General features: G+C 44.3%; 3 pseudogenes; all 3 read right to left on the bottom strand.

The window, feature by feature from the left end:
- Positions 1–640: 640 nt before the first annotated feature.
- LOC136387973 (rho GTPase-activating protein 20 pseudogene) lies at positions 641–3,492 on the bottom strand (annotated as a pseudogene).
- LOC136387971 (rho GTPase-activating protein 20 pseudogene) lies at positions 2,984–7,111 on the bottom strand (annotated as a pseudogene).
- Positions 6,603–20,958, bottom strand: part of LOC136392175 (rho GTPase-activating protein 20-like) — a 70,602-nt pseudogene continuing 56,246 nt past the window's right edge.

Here is a 20,958-nt window from a genome sequence, read left to right as displayed (position 1 = left end):
GAGCACCTAGGTGTTCTTCTGTCACTACCAGGGATGTTCTTCATATTTAAACATCCTTCACTTGTCTGTATTGGAAGGCCAGTACATCTCTATGTTCGCTCTTTGCCACACTCTGGACAGTGTTCACAGCTCCAGGCCCTTTCCTGACTGTTTTCTGTGTATTGACAGGTCCAAGTTCGTTCTGTGTTTCCAAATGGACCTCCTTCTTTCTCAGCACCAAGTGCTTCCCTCATGCCACCCTGGGCTGTGTACACAGCTACGAGTTCTTTGTTTGCTGTGGAATGGGCAGTCTGTGGCACCCGCAGTCCTTTTGTGCCCTCTGACAGGGCTCTGCGTACATCCACAAAGCCTCCTGTGCGGCTGTAGGGATGCGTACACAGGCCCAGGTTTATCTGCAGCCTGTGCCTGTGCTGTGTGGACAGCGTTAAGGGTTTCTGTCGCCATCCCCAAGGGGTCTGCACAGCTCCTACTTGTCCAGTTGCCTGAACCTTGGCTATGTGTACAGCTCGAAGTACTTCGGCAGCCTGTAATTGGGCTTTCGGTAGGGTTGTAAACCCTTCGGTTGACTTGCTGGCATGTCTTTATGTTTCTCTTGTACTGAGTTGGCTTCTGAGACAGCAGAAGTGTGGGGAGGTGCCTTTGTTGTTTCCCTCACAAATGCATTTTTCTTTACCAATGATCTGGTTTCTTTTGATTTCATGTTGAGGGACCAGAGCTTCAAAAATCCTAGCCATTTCCCAACCTTTCACCAAGTTTAATGGGTATGTCATGAATTTGTGAGTGATACTTTGGTGCCGCTTTTGATATAAGTCGGGTCCAGAGGCAGTGCCAGGTTCTTCAGACATGAGACTGGATCTGCGTACATCAGAAAGGGGTTCTTCCCGCTTCTTCTAGGATGGAGAAGTGCCATGTATGGGAGAGGAAGGTTCAGGGGGTGTGAGCACGCACTGTTGAGTGACCTGGGAGCAAGCACAGTCTTGGGAGCTCACAGAGGCGCTCGATGGAGAAGGACCAGGGGAGGAATCCTCCACTTTATGCAAGTGACCAGTTCTGTAGCTCGTTATATGGTGTTTCTGCACCAGTTTCTTTCTGGGGGAGCTCAATTCGCAGGGCCGGTGATCCACATTTGGCCCTGAGCAGGGCTGCCGCCTCATTGATCTCTTGAGGGCATCTGCTGTGTGTGGCAGGGGTTTTCTGGAGGGATCTGAATCAAGGAGCTGCTGGTTACCGGGACAATTGTAGGAGGACCTGTGAGTGCATGGTGCCACAGAAATGGCCGTTGGCTTGGATTCAGAGAGAACTTGCTCGTGTTTTGCTTCCCATGCAAAAAAGCTTGTCTTTTGAACTTATTATTGCTGGCATCTTTGTTGATGTCAATGTCTATGACTGAACTCTGGTTAAAATATTCCCCCTCCTGGAGGTGTTTGTTCTTCCTAGAAGGTCCTCATCATCCCTTTGTGAGGGACAGTGTGACAATTGGATGTTTTCAGGGGTTCCTGGTATACTGCCTGAGGGAGGAGAGCTGTGAACCCTGGTGGTAGGTGCTGGGCTCTGAGGAGAGCCTGTGTCCCCTCGGGCTCTCTGGAACATCAGCCCTATTCGTGGGCAGATAGATTGGTGTGCTCATGTCAGATGGGGCGTGGGCATGGTCCTGCAGTGTGGCCTCTGAGCGCATAGCGGTAGTGCTTACCAGTTGGATTCCAGAGGCTGTAGCTTGTGGATGTCTTCCTGTTGAGAATAGTCTGACTCAAAGTCAGTCAGGGAAAGGGGGCTTTCTCGTAAGGCTGTCTGAGGCTGTCATGGCCGCTAAGGGTGAAGTCTGACTCCGTGATTCTGCTCCCCTGACCCGGGATCCTCAGCAGGCCACCACACGGAGCAGCGTCAGCATCTTCAGTCGGCTCCTTTCCCAAGCTGTCTTCAGAGAAGTCAGCTGTGTGTAAGTGAGCGACATGGGCGACGTTCTCTCTGGTGTCACAGCTCACTGAGTCCTCCCCAAAGAGGGAAGTGATTTCTTCCTCAAATCTTGTACAGCAATTTCAATCAGAAATTGAACAAAAAGAATAATCTCTTTGATCATTTCTTTTGCTAGTTCTGGCCTTGAGAAGTAGGAAGCCAAAGAGTGCTTAGAGCCAGAAACACTGCCAGGTTCTATGCAGTCATCTGATTGGATGAGGAATGTTGCTTGATGTTGTGTAGTACCCCAAACAGGTACCTCAGGAGAACAACTTTGGCTTTTGGAAGCTGACCCAACAGCCACTGAATGGTATTTATTTTCTCTTCATTGTTGTCTGGATCCACTACACAGACCCAGTGAACGTAGTGATCTGATGACATAATACCTCCAAGAATATTTTCACAGAAGACTGGAAAACAGAGGCTATCACAAAAATAGATTCACAGTTCTAGTGTACGCCGATGTCAGCATTCAGTTTTTCTTTCAGCTGTCTGGAAGATCTCCCACTGGCCTGCCGTCTGAAGATGCCCTCTGTGAGGGGTCCTTTCTGATGAAGGACCGAAAGCATATCCAAGACAGGTTTGGGCAGACGGTCATTCTCACAGACGTTTGGCAGAGATGCGCCAAAGAGCTGTGCTGGCACCTGAGAGGTGGTGACATGAGCAAGTTATCCAGGCCAGTGCTCGAACCTTGTCTACGGGCCCACTCGCAGATCCATCTACTCCTCCATTTCTTCTATCTGCCTCGAACTGCTCAGCTGCCAGGTCGCAGCCCTCAGCGGGGTTTCGGGGTGTAGCGGCATGGCATTCGCCGGGGCAGCTGGTATGTGAGGAAGGGCTCTGGCACGCTGAAAGCTCTGGTGGAGTTATCTGAGCTCCATGTCAGCAGAGCCGTGGCTCATTTCGATTTTGTAGGGGTATTTGTGTCTAGAAAGTGGGTATGGTGCCACTTCTTACCTGGAACTGACTCATAACAGGTTGTCTTTCTCAGAGTCGGGCAGCTGTAGCATTGCTAATGGCATGTGGATAACTTCATTCACTGTGTCTGCTCTTTTTTACCCACTTCTTGGTGAGATTTCATAGAAAGTATGAGTTTCTCTTCCATGAGCCCAAGTGGAGAACTGGCATGTTTCTCTGAGTCTTGCCTGGGATTAGAGCTATGCGGCTGTGTGATCTCTGCACCCCAAGCCCTTCAGTTTCTGCAGATGATGGTGGACCGTGTGCAGAGCCGTCAGTTCTTCCCTGGCTTAAGACAGGGCAGTGCACACAGCTCCCCGTCCTTGGTGGCAGCAAACTGGGCTGTGTGCACAGGTCCTAAGGAATCCTGGATTGCAAACAGGGCCATCTGCAGACACACAGCAGCCTCTGTTCCCTCCAGGTGGGCTCCTGCTTCGCCCCAAGGCCCTCCATGGCAACAAGCTGCGCCGTGTTCATGGCCAGGAGCTCTTCCCTTGCCGCAGCCTGGGCTTTCTCTACTGCAGCGAATCCATCATCTGTGGCTAACAGTGTTGTCTGTAAAGCCACTGGGCCCTCGGACATCTCGGACTTGGCTGCCTCTACTGCTAAGAGTTCCTCGGTTCACTCGAAATGGGTAGTTTGCCCATCGTCCCAGGCTTCTGGTGTGGCCAACAGGGCTGCATGCAGAGCTTCTAGATCTTTCCTTGGCCTAAATTGGGCTGTCTGCAGAGCACCTAGGTGTTCTTTTGCCGCTACCAGGGCTGTTTTTCATAGCTAAACGTCCTTCAGTTGTCTTGTATTAAAAGGCCAGTACATCTCCAAGTTCACTCTTTGCCACAGTCTTGGCAGTGTTCCCAGCCCCAAGCCCTTTCCTGGCTGTCATATGAGGTGTGCAGAAGAGATCCAAGCTCGTTCTCTGTTTTCTAAAGTTCCTCCATCTCAGCACAAAGTGCTTCCCTCACACCGCCCTGCGCTGTGTTCACAGTTCCGAGTTCTTTTTCTACTTTGGACAGGGCGGTCAGTGGCACCCGGATCCCTTTTGTGGTCTCTCACAGGGCTCTGTGTACATCCACAAGTCCTTCCTGTGTGGCTGTCAGGGCCGCGCACACCTGCCCAGGTTCATCTGCAGCCTGTGCCTTGGCTGTCAGGACAACTTTGAGGGGTTTTGTAGCCATCTCCAGGGCTGCTTGCATGGTTCCTACTTGTCCCAGTGCCTGTACCTGGGCTGTGTGCACAGCTCGAAGTTTTTCTGCAGCCTGTAGTTGGGCTTCCGAGATGGTTGTAAGCCTTTTTTTTTTCTCTTGTACTGAGTTGGCTTCTGGGACAGCAGAAGTGTGGGGAGGTGCCTTTGTTGTTTCCCTCACAAATGCATTTTTCTTTACCAATGATCTGGTTTCTTTTGATTTCATGTTGAGGGACCAGAGCTTCAAAAATCCTAGCCATTTCCCAACCTTTCACCAAGTTTAATGGGTATGTCATGAATTTGTGAGTGATACTTTGGTGCCGCTTTTGATATAAGTCGGGTCCAGAGGCAGTGCCAGGTTCTTCAGACATGAGACTGGATCTGCGTACATCAGAAAGGGGTTCTTCCCGCTTCTTCTAGGATGGAGAAGTGCCATGTATGGGAGAGGAAGGTTCAGGGGGTGTGAGCACGCACTGTTGAGTGACCTGGGAGCAAGCACAGTCTTGGGAGCTCACAGAGGCGCTCGATGGAGAAGGACCAGGGGAGGAATCCTCCACTTTATGCAAGTGACCAGTTCTGTAGCTCGTTATATGGTGTTTCTGCACCAGTTTCTTTCTGGGGGAGCTCAATTCGCAGGGCCGGTGATCCACATTTGGCCCTGAGCAGGGCTGCCGCCTCATTGATCTCTTGAGGGCATCTGCTGTGTGTGGCAGGGGTTTTCTGGAGGGATCTGAATCAAGGAGCTGCTGGTTACCGGGACAATTGTAGGAGGACCTGTGAGTGCATGGTGCCACAGAAATGGCCGTTGGCTTGGATTCAGAGAGAACTTGCTCGTGTTTTGCTTCCCATGCAAAAAAGCTTGTCTTTTGAACTTATTATTGCTGGCATCTTTGTTGATGTCAATGTCTATGACTGAACTCTGGTTAAAATATTCCCCCTCCTGGAGGTGTTTGTTCTTCCTAGAAGGTCCTCATCATCCCTTTGTGAGGGACAGTGTGACAATTGGATGTTTTCAGGGGTTCCTGGTATACTGCCTGAGGGAGGAGAGCTGTGAACCCTGGTGGTAGGTGCTGGGCTCTGAGGAGAGCCTGTGTCCCCTCGGGCTCTCTGGAACATCAGCCCTATTCGTGGGCAGATAGATTGGTGTGCTCATGTCAGATGGGGCGTGGGCATGGTCCTGCAGTGTGGCCTCTGAGCGCATAGCGGTAGTGCTTACCAGTTGGATTCCAGAGGCTGTAGCTTGTGGATGTCTTCCTGTTGAGAATAGTCTGACTCAAAGTCAGTCAGGGAAAGGGGGCTTTCTCGTAAGGCTGTCTGAGGCTGTCATGGCCGCTAAGGGTGAAGTCTGACTCCGTGATTCTGCTCCCCTGACCCGGGATCCTCAGCAGGCCACCACACGGAGCAGCGTCAGCATCTTCAGTCGGCTCCTTTCCCAAGCTGTCTTCAGAGAAGTCAGCTGTGTGTAAGTGAGCGACATGGGCGACGTTCTCTCTGGTGTCACAGCTCACTGAGTCCTCCCCAAAGAGGGAAGAGATTTCTTCCTCAAATCTTGTACAGCAATTTCAATCAGAAATTGAACAAAAAGAATAATCTCTTTGATCATTTCTTTTGCTAGTTCTGGCCTTGAGAAGTAGGAAGCCAAAGAGTGCTTAGAGCCAGAAACACTGCCAGGTTCTATGCAGTCATCTGATTGGATGAGGAATGTTGCTTGATGTTGTGTAGTACCCCAAACAGGTACCTCAGGAGAACAACTTTGGCTTTTGGAAGCTGACCCAACAGCCACTGAATGGTATTTATTTTCTCTTCATTGTTGTCTGGATCCACTACACAGACCCAGTGAACGTAGTGATCTGATGACATAATACCTCCAAGAATATTTTCACAGAAGACTGGAAAACAGAGGCTATCACAAAAATAGATTCACAGTTCTAGTGTACGCCGATGTCAGCATTCAGTTTTTCTTTCAGCTGTCTGGAAGATCTCCCACTGGCCTGCCGTCTGAAGATGCCCTCTGTGAGGGGTCCTTTCTGATGAAGGACCGAAAGCATATCCAAGACAGGTTTGGGCAGACGGTCATTCTCACAGACGTTTGGCAGAGATGCGCCAAAGAGCTGTGCTGGCACCTGAGAGGTGGTGACATGAGCAAGTTATCCAGGCCAGTGCTCGAACCTTGTCTACGGGCCCACTCGCAGATCCATCTACTCCTCCATTTCTTCTATCTGCCTCGAACTGCTCAGCTGCCAGGTCGCAGCCCTCAGCGGGGTTTCGGGGTGTAGCGGCATGGCATTCGCCGGGGCAGCTGGTATGTGAGGAAGGGCTCTGGCACGCTGAAAGCTCTGGTGGAGTTATCTGAGCTCCATGTCAGCAGAGCCGTGGCTCATTTCGATTTTGTAGGGGTATTTGTGTCTAGAAAGTGGGTATGGTGCCACTTCTTACCTGGAACTGACTCATAACAGGTTGTCTTTCTCAGAGTCGGGCAGCTGTAGCATTGCTAATGGCATGTGGATAACTTCATTCACTGTGTCTGCTCTTTTTTACCCACTTCTTGGTGAGATTTCATAGAAAGTATGAGTTTCTCTTCCATGAGCCCAAGTGGAGAACTGGCATGTTTCTCTGAGTCTTGCCTGGGATTAGAGCTATGCGGCTGTGTGATCTCTGCACCCCAAGCCCTTCAGTTTCTGCAGATGATGGTGGACCGTGTGCAGAGCCGTCAGTTCTTCCCTGGCTTAAGACAGGGCAGTGCACACAGCTCCCCGTCCTTGGTGGCAGCAAACTGGGCTGTGTGCACAGGTCCTAAGGAATCCTGGATTGCAAACAGGGCCATCTGCAGACACACAGCAGCCTCTGTTCCCTCCAGGTGGGCTCCTGCTTCGCCCCAAGGCCCTCCATGGCAACAAGCTGCGCCGTGTTCATGGCCAGGAGCTCTTCCCTTGCCGCAGCCTGGGCTTTCTCTACTGCAGCGAATCCATCATCTGTGGCTAACAGTGTTGTCTGTAAAGCCACTGGGCCCTCGGACATCTCGGACTTGGCTGCCTCTACTGCTAAGAGTTCCTCGGTTCACTCGAAATGGGTAGTTTGCCCATCGTCCCAGGCTTCTGGTGTGGCCAACAGGGCTGCATGCAGAGCTTCTAGATCTTTCCTTGGCCTAAATTGGGCTGTCTGCAGAGCACCTAGGTGTTCTTTTGCCGCTACCAGGGCTGTTTTTCATAGCTAAACGTCCTTCAGTTGTCTTGTATTAAAAGGCCAGTACATCTCCAAGTTCACTCTTTGCCACAGTCTTGGCAGTGTTCCCAGCCCCAAGCCCTTTCCTGGCTGTCATATGAGGTGTGCAGAAGAGATCCAAGCTCGTTCTCTGTTTTCTAAAGTTCCTCCATCTCAGCACAAAGTGCTTCCCTCACACCGCCCTGCGCTGTGTTCACAGTTCCGAGTTCTTTTTCTACTTTGGACAGGGCGGTCAGTGGCACCCGGATCCCTTTTGTGGTCTCTCACAGGGCTCTGTGTACATCCACAAGTCCTTCCTGTGTGGCTGTCAGGGCCGCGCACACCTGCCCAGGTTCATCTGCAGCCTGTGCCTTGGCTGTCAGGACAACTTTGAGGGGTTTTGTAGCCATCTCCAGGGCTGCTTGCATGGTTCCTACTTGTCCCAGTGCCTGTACCTGGGCTGTGTGCACAGCTCGAAGTTTTTCTGCAGCCTGTAGTTGGGCTTCCGAGATGGTTGTAAGCCTTTTTTTTTTCTCTTGTACTGAGTTGGCTTCTGGGACAGCAGAAGTGTGGGGAGGTGCCTTTGTTGTTTCCCTCACAAATGCATTTTTCTTTACCAATGATCTGGTTTCTTTTGATTTCATGTTGAGGGACCAGAGCTTCAAAAATCCTAGCCATTTCCCAACCTTTCACCAAGTTTAATGGGTATGTCATGAATTTGTGAGTGATACTTTGGTGCCGCTTTTGATATAAGTCGGGTCCAGAGGCAGTGCCAGGTTCTTCAGACATGAGACTGGATCTGCGTACATCAGAAAGGGGTTCTTCCCGCTTCTTCTAGGATGGAGAAGTGCCATGTATGGGAGAGGAAGGTTCAGGGGGTGTGAGCACGCACTGTTGAGTGACCTGGGAGCAAGCACAGTCTTGGGAGCTCACAGAGGCGCTCGATGGAGAAGGACCAGGGGAGGAATCCTCCACTTTATGCAAGTGACCAGTTCTGTAGCTCGTTATATGGTGTTTCTGCACCAGTTTCTTTCTGGGGGAGCTCAATTCGCAGGGCCGGTGATCCACATTTGGCCCTGAGCAGGGCTGCCGCCTCATTGATCTCTTGAGGGCATCTGCTGTGTGTGGCAGGGGTTTTCTGGAGGGATCTGAATCAAGGAGCTGCTGGTTACCGGGACAATTGTAGGAGGACCTGTGAGTGCATGGTGCCACAGAAATGGCCGTTGGCTTGGATTCAGAGAGAACTTGCTCGTGTTTTGCTTCCCATGCAAAAAAGCTTGTCTTTTGAACTTATTATTGCTGGCATCTTTGTTGATGTCAATGTCTATGACTGAACTCTGGTTAAAATATTCCCCCTCCTGGAGGTGTTTGTTCTTCCTAGAAGGTCCTCATCATCCCTTTGTGAGGGACAGTGTGACAATTGGATGTTTTCAGGGGTTCCTGGTATACTGCCTGAGGGAGGAGAGCTGTGAACCCTGGTGGTAGGTGCTGGGCTCTGAGGAGAGCCTGTGTCCCCTCGGGCTCTCTGGAACATCAGCCCTATTCGTGGGCAGATAGATTGGTGTGCTCATGTCAGATGGGGCGTGGGCATGGTCCTGCAGTGTGGCCTCTGAGCGCATAGCGGTAGTGCTTACCAGTTGGATTCCAGAGGCTGTAGCTTGTGGATGTCTTCCTGTTGAGAATAGTCTGACTCAAAGTCAGTCAGGGAAAGGGGGCTTTCTCGTAAGGCTGTCTGAGGCTGTCATGGCCGCTAAGGGTGAAGTCTGACTCCGTGATTCTGCTCCCCTGACCCGGGATCCTCAGCAGGCCACCACACGGAGCAGCGTCAGCATCTTCAGTCGGCTCCTTTCCCAAGCTGTCTTCAGAGAAGTCAGCTGTGTGTAAGTGAGCGACATGGGCGACGTTCTCTCTGGTGTCACAGCTCACTGAGTCCTCCCCAAAGAGGGAAGAGATTTCTTCCTCAAATCTTGTACAGCAATTTCAATCAGAAATTGAACAAAAAGAATAATCTCTTTGATCATTTCTTTTGCTAGTTCTGGCCTTGAGAAGTAGGAAGCCAAAGAGTGCTTAGAGCCAGAAACACTGCCAGGTTCTATGCAGTCATCTGATTGGATGAGGAATGTTGCTTGATGTTGTGTAGTACCCCAAACAGGTACCTCAGGAGAACAACTTTGGCTTTTGGAAGCTGACCCAACAGCCACTGAATGGTATTTATTTTCTCTTCATTGTTGTCTGGATCCACTACACAGACCCAGTGAACGTAGTGATCTGATGACATAATACCTCCAAGAATATTTTCACAGAAGACTGGAAAACAGAGGCTATCACAAAAATAGATTCACAGTTCTAGTGTACGCCGATGTCAGCATTCAGTTTTTCTTTCAGCTGTCTGGAAGATCTCCCACTGGCCTGCCGTCTGAAGATGCCCTCTGTGAGGGGTCCTTTCTGATGAAGGACCGAAAGCATATCCAAGACAGGTTTGGGCAGACGGTCATTCTCACAGACGTTTGGCAGAGATGCGCCAAAGAGCTGTGCTGGCACCTGAGAGGTGGTGACATGAGCAAGTTATCCAGGCCAGTGCTCGAACCTTGTCTACGGGCCCACTCGCAGATCCATCTACTCCTCCATTTCTTCTATCTGCCTCGAACTGCTCAGCTGCCAGGTCGCAGCCCTCAGCGGGGTTTCGGGGTGTAGCGGCATGGCATTCGCCGGGGCAGCTGGTATGTGAGGAAGGGCTCTGGCACGCTGAAAGCTCTGGTGGAGTTATCTGAGCTCCATGTCAGCAGAGCCGTGGCTCATTTCGATTTTGTAGGGGTATTTGTGTCTAGAAAGTGGGTATGGTGCCACTTCTTACCTGGAACTGACTCATAACAGGTTGTCTTTCTCAGAGTCGGGCAGCTGTAGCATTGCTAATGACATGTGGATAACTTCATTCACTGTGTCTGCTCTTTTTTACCCACTTCTTGGTGAGATTTCATAGAAAGTATGAGTTTCTCTTCCATGAGCCCAAGTGGAGAACTGGCATGTTTCTCTGAGTCTTGCCTGGGATTAGAGCTATGCGGCTGTGTGATCTCTGCACCCCAAGCCCTTCAGTTTCTGCAGATGATGGTGGACCGTGTGCAGAGCCGTCAGTTCTTCCCTGGCTTAAGACAGGGCAGTGCACACAGCTCCCCGTCCTTGGTGGCAGCAAACTGGGCTGTGTGCACAGGTCCTAAGGAATCCTGGATTGCAAACAGGGCCATCTGCAGACACACAGCAGCCTCTGTTCCCTCCAGGTGGGCTCCTGCTTCGCCCCAAGGCCCTCCATGGCAACAAGCTGCGCCGTGTTCATGGCCAGGAGCTCTTCCCTTGCCGCAGCCTGGGCTTTCTCTACTGCAGCGAATCCATCATCTGTGGCTAACAGTGTTGTCTGTAAAGCCACTGGGCCCTCGGACATCTCGGACTTGGCTGCCTCTACTGCTAAGAGTTCCTCGGTTCACTCGAAATGGGTAGTTTGCCCATCGTCCCAGGCTTCTGGTGTGGCCAACAGGGCTGCATGCAGAGCTTCTAGATCTTTCCTTGGCCTAAATTGGGCTGTCTGCAGAGCACCTAGGTGTTCTTTTGCCGCTACCAGGGCTGTTTTTCATAGCTAAACGTCTTCCAGTTGTCCTGTATTGAAAGGCCAGTACATCTCCAAGTTCACTCTTTGCCACAGTCTTGGCAGTGTTTCCAGCCCCAAGCCCTTTCCTGGCTGTCATATGAGGTGTGTAGAGAGATCCAAGCTCGTTCTCTGTTTTCTAATGTTCCTCCATCTCAGCACAAAGTGCTTCCCTCACACCGCCCTGCGCTGTGTTCACAGTTCCGAGTTCTTTTTCTACTTTGGACAGGGCGGTCAGTGGCACCCGGATCCCTTTTGTGGTCTCTCACAGGGCTCTGTGTACATCCACAAGTCCTTCCTGTGCAGCTGTCAGGGCCGTGCACACCTGCCCAGGTTCATCTGCAGCCTGTGCCTTGGCTGTCAGGACAACTTTGAGGGGTTTTGTAGCCATCTCCAGGGCTGCTTGCATGGTTCCTACTTGTCCCAGTGCCTGTACCTGGGCTGTGTGCACAGCTCGAAGTTTTTCTGCAGCCTGTAGTTGGGCTTCCGAGATGGTTGTAAGCCTTTTTTTTTTCTCTTGTACTGAGTTGGCTTCTGGGACAGCAGAAGTGTGGGGAGGTGCCTTTGTTGTTTCCCTCACAAATTCATTTTTCTTTACCAATGATCTGGTTGTTGTTGATTTCTTTTTGAGGGACCAGAGCTTCAAAGAAGCCTAGCCATTTCACAACCTTTCGCCGGGTCTAATGGTTATGTCATGGTTTTCTGAGCGATAATCTATGGTGCCACAGCTGGAATAAGTCAGGCACCTGCTGTTTTGCCCAGAGGCGGTGCCAATTCTTCAGACATGAGACTGGATCTGTGTACATGAAATGGGGTTCTTTTAGCTTCCTCTGGGATGGAGAACTGCCATGAATGGGAGAGGAAGGTTCAGGGGGTGTGAGCCCGGACTGTGAGCGGCTCCGTAGCTCGTTGTCAAGTGTTTCTGCGCCAGTTTCTTCCCGGGGGATCTCAGTTCACTGGGCCAGTGATCCAGGTTGGGCTCTGAGCAGGGCCCCACCCCATTGATCTCTTGAGGGCATTGGCTGTGTGAGGCCGGGGTTTTCCTGAGGGATCTGAATCAAAGAGCTGCTGGTTTCCGGTTTGATCATAGGAGGACCCGTGAGTGCACAGTGCCACAGAAATGGCCGCTGGTTTGGATTCAGAGAGAACCTTCTCGTGTTTTCCTTCCCAAACAAAAATGCTTGTCTTTTGAACACTTTTATTGCTGGCAATTTTCTTAATGTCAATGCTTGTGACTGAACTCTGGTTAAAATATTCCTCTTCCTGGAGGGGTTCATTCTGCTGTAGAAGGTCCTCATCATCCTTTTTTGAGAGATGGAATGACAATTGGATGTGCACAAGGGTTCCTGGTAGCACTGCCTGAGCGAGGACACTGTGAACCCTGGTGGTCAGTGCTGGGCTCTGAGAAGAGCCTGTGTCCCCTCGCGCTTCCTGGATCATCGGCCGTAGCCATGGACAGACAGCTTGGTGTGCTCCTGTCAGATGGGGTGTTGGCTCGGTCCTGCCTTGTGGCCTCTGTGTACAACTGTTGGAAATATATAATCGTTCATTTAGTGTGTGTTTTCATTGAATATGTGAAACTGTCATCATTCTAAGGTGAGCTCAACTTCATTTCCTAGTTTTCAGATTGAAGAATGTTACTCCAGCTGTGACCAATCTCATGTTGTACACAAATCCAAAACACACTTTATAGTCAGAAGTCCCTTTTTATTTTATTATATTCAGAATGAAGAAATTTATTTTCCAAAGATCTATATAGATCACAAGCTCTTAACTAAAACTGCTCTATATAAAATGAAGACATCTTTTTTTTTTTAATTCTCATATTGGTTGTATTACAAATGTCTTTCTCCGAGGCAAGCTTGACTATCCTTAATGTCTGTGTTCCTTTAATGTGGAAACAGCTTAATTGAGATTTTTCAACTCTATATTTATTGCATCTTTATTCTTTTTTTTTTTTTTTTTTTGAATACGTACTTTATTATATTTACAAGGTCCATTTTTAGAATGAATTACCAATGTGGAATTTAGGGTTAGGAAGAGAAAAGGGATGAGAATGTAAAAAAAATCAAAGTGTTTATTTTTCTAAGGTAACCTCTAGAAAGGTAATATGACTTAAAGGTAATTATATTTGTAACATTGTGAGGAATGAGCCAACCTTTGTATATAATGGTTGTCAACTAATTACTTAAATTCTGTGGCACACCAAAAACATTTTGCCAGTCTGACAAAAAAGTTCGGTATAATTTGCTTTAGAAAAGAAAATAGTAACAGTAAATTCCTATCCATCTTTTTCCAAAGTTTATTTTTTAAAAACTGGACGCCGATATTTGTATATAAGGATTTCTGTTATCAAGAATTAACCAATTTGATGTAACTTTGTTATGCAGTGTGATCAATAAGATGTAACTCTATTATATGACATATATTTATGATTCAAGACAAGATATTGACACTGGCTATTTACTTTGTGTTTGTTATTGTCATTTTTTATTTAACAATCTAAGGGAAAAGAGGACAGTTACCCTGACTGAATAGTCAAATATTGCATGTTAAAGATTCTTGTGGCACTCCGGTTTAAACTTGCTAGTCTATTGGATAATACACAGATTTTCATCATTTTTAAAAAAATAGTATTTGGCACAAATGTTGCTATTGTTGTAAGGGGCTGGTGCTATTTACCTTCTGTTACAAAGATTACCCTGGCTCACTAGCAATTTCAGAAACACTTTTATTGTATGACATACTTCATTTTGTTATTTATGGCATTCTACTTCTTTTGGTCATTTCTTCTTCTTAAGCTATTCATTTAAATTTTGGTTACATAATGTGGAGTTTGTTCTCCTTTATCTTCTTTAAAAAAGACTGGGTTTTAGAAAATGATAGAATATAATGACCTCTATAACTGCAAAGATAAATCCACTTTGCTTCAAGTGATTTTGAAGTTTTCCTCTTGATTCAAATAAGCTCTGACAGTTAATAAAATTAATTCAAGAGTAAAAAGATGAGGGACATGGCACAGAAAATTGGAAATATTGGGTTATAGATGTGAACATCTAAAATTAATGTCACATAAAGATGGTAATTTTAAAAAAATATTTTTTTAGGAATTAAGAAAAGTGTTTTGCTATAAGAATTTGAAAACAAATAAAGTCCAATGTATAAGTTCTATGAACTCTCTTTATACAGTGTTTCACCTTTATTTTAAAGGGTCTTATCCAAGAATGGAGTAGATGCCTAAAGGTATGGATAATGTATATATATGTGTGTATATATATATATATATATATATATGCACCTGAGGACAAGTCTAGATAAAATTTTCTTAGTTACAAAATGCTGTATTGTTAAAATTAATAAAGAACATAAATTTCTTTCTTCCCACCTGACTTCATCCTGACTGATGAAGCAATTTAGATTCTAGCCCTCAGCAAAAACAAACGTTTTCAGTTCCAACAGCAATTACATTTTTATTCAGATAGTCAGAAAAATGTATTGAGCATCTAGTATGTCTCAGGCCCTTTCCTTTTGTAGGAAAACAAAATCTGCCACGCGAAGCTGTGTCTCTTTGGCATGAGAATTATTTTATTTTCTAGGAAACAGAAAACTTAGAAAGAGGCTTTGGTGTTTCCCCTACCTGCCTTAAAGAATTTACATAAAATGTCTATTGTTTCTGCATGGCCCTTTGTCACCAAACATTTGCTTTTGCATCTCAATGTAATTCCTTTCCTCCCCTTTGAAGTCCCAAATCACTACCCTCTTTTTCTCCCTAACTCAAAATGGCACATGTGTCTCAACTACCCATTTTGTCCTTGGGCCCATATTCTTATGAAACCCCATCTTTATGTCCATAATTAAATTGGTTATTTTCTCCTGTAAATCCACTTACTCTTATCCATAATTGGGCAAGTGTTACCATGCAGGTATTAAATCTGTCCTGATTTTGTTTCTCATGCTTGGGTGGGATCCAGCACATTTCACATATCTGGCACCAGAGAACCCCAGAGTAAAACTTGGTGTTGATTCTGAGTTAAGAGCCTACCAGGGCATACCTACACGAAGCATGCTATGATATCAACATCTGAAGTAGAAGAAAAACAGAGAGAAAATGAAATAGGGCTCTAGCTCTGTGCAAATTAAATGTCTAATAGACATCTCAATCTTGACATGTCTAAAACCTGTACAATGATTTAACCCAACTCCAGACATATTATCTTATAGTTCTCTCTATCTTCATAAATAGCAACTACACCCTAATAGCATAAACAAAAACAATAATAAGTGTAATGAAAGTAGGCAGATCATGTTAGCCAGTGTGCTCAACGGAAGTATTGAGGAAATGTGATATCCCTTCATATGAACCACAGTACGTTTATGCTTATGTCAAAACAGTTCCCTGTGAAAAAGTATGACAGAAAATATAATAAGTTTCTAGAAATCTCTGCATATGCTAGTGTATGTATTCACTGTTTATTATTTAGAGAAGACCATTGGATACTATCTCTTTCAGGAGATGACTTGAGTTGGAAAATGAATTAGAAAAATAAGTAGTAACGAAAGACACATGGAAGTTCTGTGTGGTAGCCATCCAGAGAGAGTGTCAAAGTAAAATTGAGAACAACAGGTAACCTATAAGAAAATACATACTCAATATATAGTTATCACAAAAGTTAGGCATCATTTTCTACAAATATTATCATAATATATTTAACATGGTGATAGCATAAAAAGTTCAAAGAATATTTACTAATGAAACTTGGTGTTTCACGAAACTCAAGAGTACTATTTGATTCAAAATCTGCTACAAAATAACTACATTCTATTACTTATATACAATAAATTTCTATGTTTCCATGAAATGCTCCAACAATCTACACAATTACAACTAAATAAGAATGAGCGATAAAGTATTCAATACCTTCAGGACACAGCCTTTACTGATATATAGGTCCTTCCTCAATAATGGCCTACTTCTGAATTACTGGATGTTTAAAGAAATTTTCTTTAATAATTTTTTGGTATTCTTATTATAATAAAGTACTCTGGAATCTTTTCAACCTTTGTTTCTCACACACTCATAAACTAATTACTAAAGAAAAAGGGGCCCTGACCTCTTCTTCCTTAGTAACTAATTTATTTGTGCCATGAGATGAAAATGGCTGTATTTAGTCAGGGGCACTGACCTTAGTAATTACTGTGTGTTTGTGCCGTGAAAAAAAAGGTTGAAAATCACTGCTCTGGATTATACCTGCAGTGGGCTTCTTCACTCCTAACAATTTAGATGTCAGGGACAAGAACATTTTTTTATTTCTGTTTTTCAATACGGTTTTTTTCAATGCTTTATTAAGTTGAAAGGTGAACTTCATATTTATAAAATTAATGTTGAATTTCAAATCAGATTAATTTAAATAAAGTAAAAGTTTTAATTTATTGGCTTCATTATCAAGTTAAACATTCTTATAACATAAAAGTATTCTCAGCATTTAGAATTCAATGTGAAGTGGCCATTTAGTGTATACTGGTCTTTTTTTTTTTTTTTTTTGTATTTTTCTGAAGCTGGAAACGGGGAGAGACAGTCAGACAGACTCCTGCATGGGCCTGACCGGGATCCACCCGGCACGCCCACCAGGGGCGAAGCTCTGCCCACCAGGGGGTGATGCTCTGCCACTCCGGGGCATCGCTCTGCTGCGACCAGAGCCACCCCAGCACCTGGGGCAGAGGCCAAGGAGCCATCCCCAGTGCCTGGGCCATCCTTGCTCCAATGGAGCCTCAGCTGCGGGAGGGGAAGAGAGAGACAGAGAGGAAGGAGGGGGGGGTGGAGAAGCAAATGAACGCCTCTCCCATGTGCCCTGGTTGGGAATCGAACCCGGGTCCCCCTCACGCCAGGCCGATGCTCCACCGCTGAGCCAACTGGCCAGGGCCTATACTGCTCATTTTTTGTAGTCAGTATCAAGACTATATTTTGCTTCTAGTATATTATATTTAGACTTGCAAATAACTAGATTTAAGAGTAATATACATCATTTAATATTGCAAAATGTTCCTCATACAGTCAGTTGTAAGTGTTCAGAACATAACATGAATTTTTGAATAACTCTGGAATCACAAATTGGAGCAGGAAGAGAAACAAGTAAAAAACTTCACAGTCATTCTTGCAAACAGGTTTGAATTATGCAAGAATTGATTGCATTCATTTTATTTGAAAAAAAAGGAATTGACAAGTTTTTTTTTTTCTACATGTAAGCATTTCTGTCTCTCAGATCTGTCCTGCACTGTCTCAAGCAGTGGCACCACCCAGAAATCATCACGGTGTTCACATGGTTATTTCTTTGTTTTGAAGACACTAGACCAGTGTTGCCATGGGACCTGATGAAAGGAAAGGATGTGTAGGGTTACAAAAGCTGTGTGGGTCCCATGTGAAAAATACACCCTTTAATTCTTTAATAAATTCAGTTTTTGAGTGTGTGTGATATGGAGGGATGGGAGAAACTCTGTCAGTTCAGTTCTTAACATACTCGTGGTGATTTCTGTAGACACTGGAGATTTCTCTGTGGTATAGAACTGCTCTTTGCATTTCATCCCTCTAGAATTTCTGTTCCCTACCTACGCAATACCAGTAACATCTGCCAGTAACTGTGAGAACCACATAGCCTTTTACACATTTCCTAAACTTCTCGTATGGGTTGATATTGCTTCCATTGTTGTACACAGTCCCAGGGTCAGACAAATGAGTGGTGAGAACAGGCACACTTTAAATACAAGTAGGCATGACTTCACTTCAACTCACTGGCTGGTGAGATGTAGCAGCATTTGATTTATAGCCCTATAAATGAGGGACAACCAAGGAGTTCTGGCTGCATGGCTTCACATGATTTTTTTTTATATTAGGTAACAATATCTCCAGATAATTATAAACTATTTGTGGCTTATTTGCTTTTGTTCAGATTCTTAAACCAGTTTACCCATATCGACCAACAGGAAGGATTAGTGTAAAAACATGTGGCTCCTGGATGGCAGGAATGTGGCAAGTAGACTCCCATCCTGTTCCAGTGACATACAAAACCAATCACTCAGTGTCGGCATCTCAGCGCTCTTTCCTGCAGAACAGGACGGGTCTTCTTAACCACACTTTCCAGACAATTAGTAGGACTTGTTAGTATACAAGATGTAATCTATTTGTCTTCTTCTATTAACCTATATTAACACTAATAAACTATTAGTGATGCCCCAATTTAATTAAATGTTGGTTAATTTTAATAAATCTTCAAAAATTCCCCAACAGCTAAAAATGTAATTCCAGACACTCTTCCGTCACTACAGTGTGGATAAGGAACACCGAAAACAAAAACTTGACAGCCTGGTAAAGAGCTCAGTCTATCTGACAGGTGTCCCTTTGGTTCGCCAGCTTTGCATAAAATGTCTTTCCAAAGGTTATTTACAGGAAAGTTACTAAGATATGATAAAGAACATCTAGAATAGCCTATTGTGTTAGAAGCATACTCTGCTAAGAGTATTTTAATTTTTCCTGAGCTTCTAAATCTTCCAATATATATAAAATAAATAGAAACAATAATTTGCAAATTTCCCAAACTTCTAAAACTTCTGTTCCTCATTCTCTATTCACCATGAAATTAAAGGTGATTAAAGTAAATACAAATTGGGAGATTAATATTTCAGGTCAAATAAAAACATTCTGACATTGGACCAGAAACCCACAATATATATGGAAGCAATAATGTTTTTATATACTGTTCACACCTCCAAAATCATATAGTATTTAAAAGCATGTTTTAGAACTTTACATCAAACTTTTTACAAAAAATTTCAGAAGTACTAAGCAAGAGTAACAGAGAAATTGGTCATTGTTGGTCTTGTTACTCTACTACTGGAAGTTAGTCATAGAGAAATAAACAGAAACCACACATACACACTAGTATGTATGTACAAATCATAATTTTTAATATAAAAATATAAGGCTAGATAGAAGATACCAGATGGTTATGTAACAATACAGATATTTTAAGAGGGAATGGTTTAGTTATATTAGAATATCAACAGAGAATAACACTGTAATTGGAATAGACATCTATGGAGTGTTGCAAAAACAGTAGAAATGTTTATAATCTGATTTCAGAACCAGAAAATCCATGTGCATAATGACTACAATTATGTGAATGCAGATGTATGAAGATGCCAAATGGAAGTTCACATGTGACAATAAAAATAATTTTAATGTAATAAAAAATATAATTTATTTCTAAACAGCTCTGATTTATTGTGTATTCTTCATGATAAGAGAAACTGCTTCATTGGACAAATATTAAAATGAACATGTCAGTTAAAAGCATACAGTCATCCCTCAATATCCACAGGGATTGGTTCCAAGTTCTTTAAATAAAAAGGGACTGTATTTGCCTATAACTTATAAAAATCCATCGTACACTTTAACTCACCTGTACATTAATTATAATATCTGATACAATGAAAATGCTTTGTAAATAATTGTGATACTGTGCTGTTTAGTAAGGTGACCAACGTTTTTACAATGAAAAGGAGGACAAAAATAAATTGAAGAAAACAATATCATAAATAACCTTTTATTCATTGCAAAAATAATACACTATAATGATAAATTCATAATAAAATATTTGTAATATTTTATATTGTAATTATTCTTACATGCCTATTATTTTTTAATAATTTTAAGAAAAAAGTACTCATTTAGATAAAAGATGTCACATCACACGAATGGATCGACTCTGCATCGATAGAATATGGACATTTACAGATTAGTCTTCCAATATCAAAAAGGAGGACATGTAGGAGGACACTTTTCAAGGGAGATGGAACTTACAAAAGAAGGACTGTCCTCACTAAAGGAGGACAATTGGTCACCTTATGTTTAGGGAATAAGATACAGAAAAAGTTCTGTAAATGTTTAGTACAGATGCAAACATAATAGGCAAGCTGCACATTCTATGTTCACAACACCGTATTTTTTATTAAGCAAGAGAAAGTAAGGGAGAGAGAAGGGGAAGGAGAAGCATTGACTTATAGCTGTTTCACTTCAGTTGTACATTCATTGCTTTCTCATATGTGCCCTGACCAGTGGCTCAAGCTGTGTGAGTGACCACCTGACTCAAGCCAACAGCCTTGGTCTTCCAGTCAGCCATGGGGGCTCTAGCCAGCAACCTTGGGCTCCAAGCCAGCTACCTTTGGGCTTAAAGCAGTGACGTTGGGATCATGTCTTTGATCCTGCACTCAAGCCAGTGACCCTATGCTCAAGCTTGCAAGCCTTTTCTTGAGCCCATGACCTCATGCTCTAGCCAGCAAACTCAGGGTTTCAAACTGGGGCTCTCAGCATCCCCAGTGGATTATCCATCCCACCTGTCAAGCTGCAATGATGAGACTAGAAAAAAATGTCAATCTAGCAGCTGATTGAATCTGTAGCTGCATTAGCCACAGAGGCAAATGGCCAACTGTGTCTGTGTGTATGCAGGATGACAAAAGTAGATTTATAGTTCTTCATGTGGAAAATAATACAATAATAAATAAATGATAATACAAAAAGAAACTCTATTCGGTGTACACACAACTGTAAACCTAATTGTGTCACATATAGAGAGATGTATATTATTACATTATTGTATATGTATACATACCCACAGATATTTATAATATATTTATATATACATACAAACATATAGAAAAATGTATATTATACATTGTTTTCAAGTTAGCACAGTGGAGGCTATTTATATATTGGTGTAATCATCTTGCTAAAAGTTCTTATATAAATCTCAGAGTTCATTGGTTGGAGAAAAGCATGTACAACATTGTCTTGTTAAAAAATAAATAGATTTCAATGATAAGATTAATACAGATTTGACTTAATTTGATTTGTCCATAGTAGCAAGAAAATCCAAGTACTGTACACCATGGCATTGGTGTGAAAGCAAACAAAGCAACTTTTATCTACTCTGTCCCAGCATTCTATAAGCATATCTTTTTATAGAACTTTGTGAAG

The sequence above is a fragment of the Saccopteryx leptura genome, chromosome 1 (assembly GCF_036850995.1).
Source record: "Saccopteryx leptura isolate mSacLep1 chromosome 1, mSacLep1_pri_phased_curated, whole genome shotgun sequence".
Taxonomy (NCBI): domain Eukaryota; kingdom Metazoa; phylum Chordata; class Mammalia; order Chiroptera; family Emballonuridae; genus Saccopteryx; species Saccopteryx leptura.
This window is presented reverse-complemented; position numbering and strand designations above follow the sequence as displayed.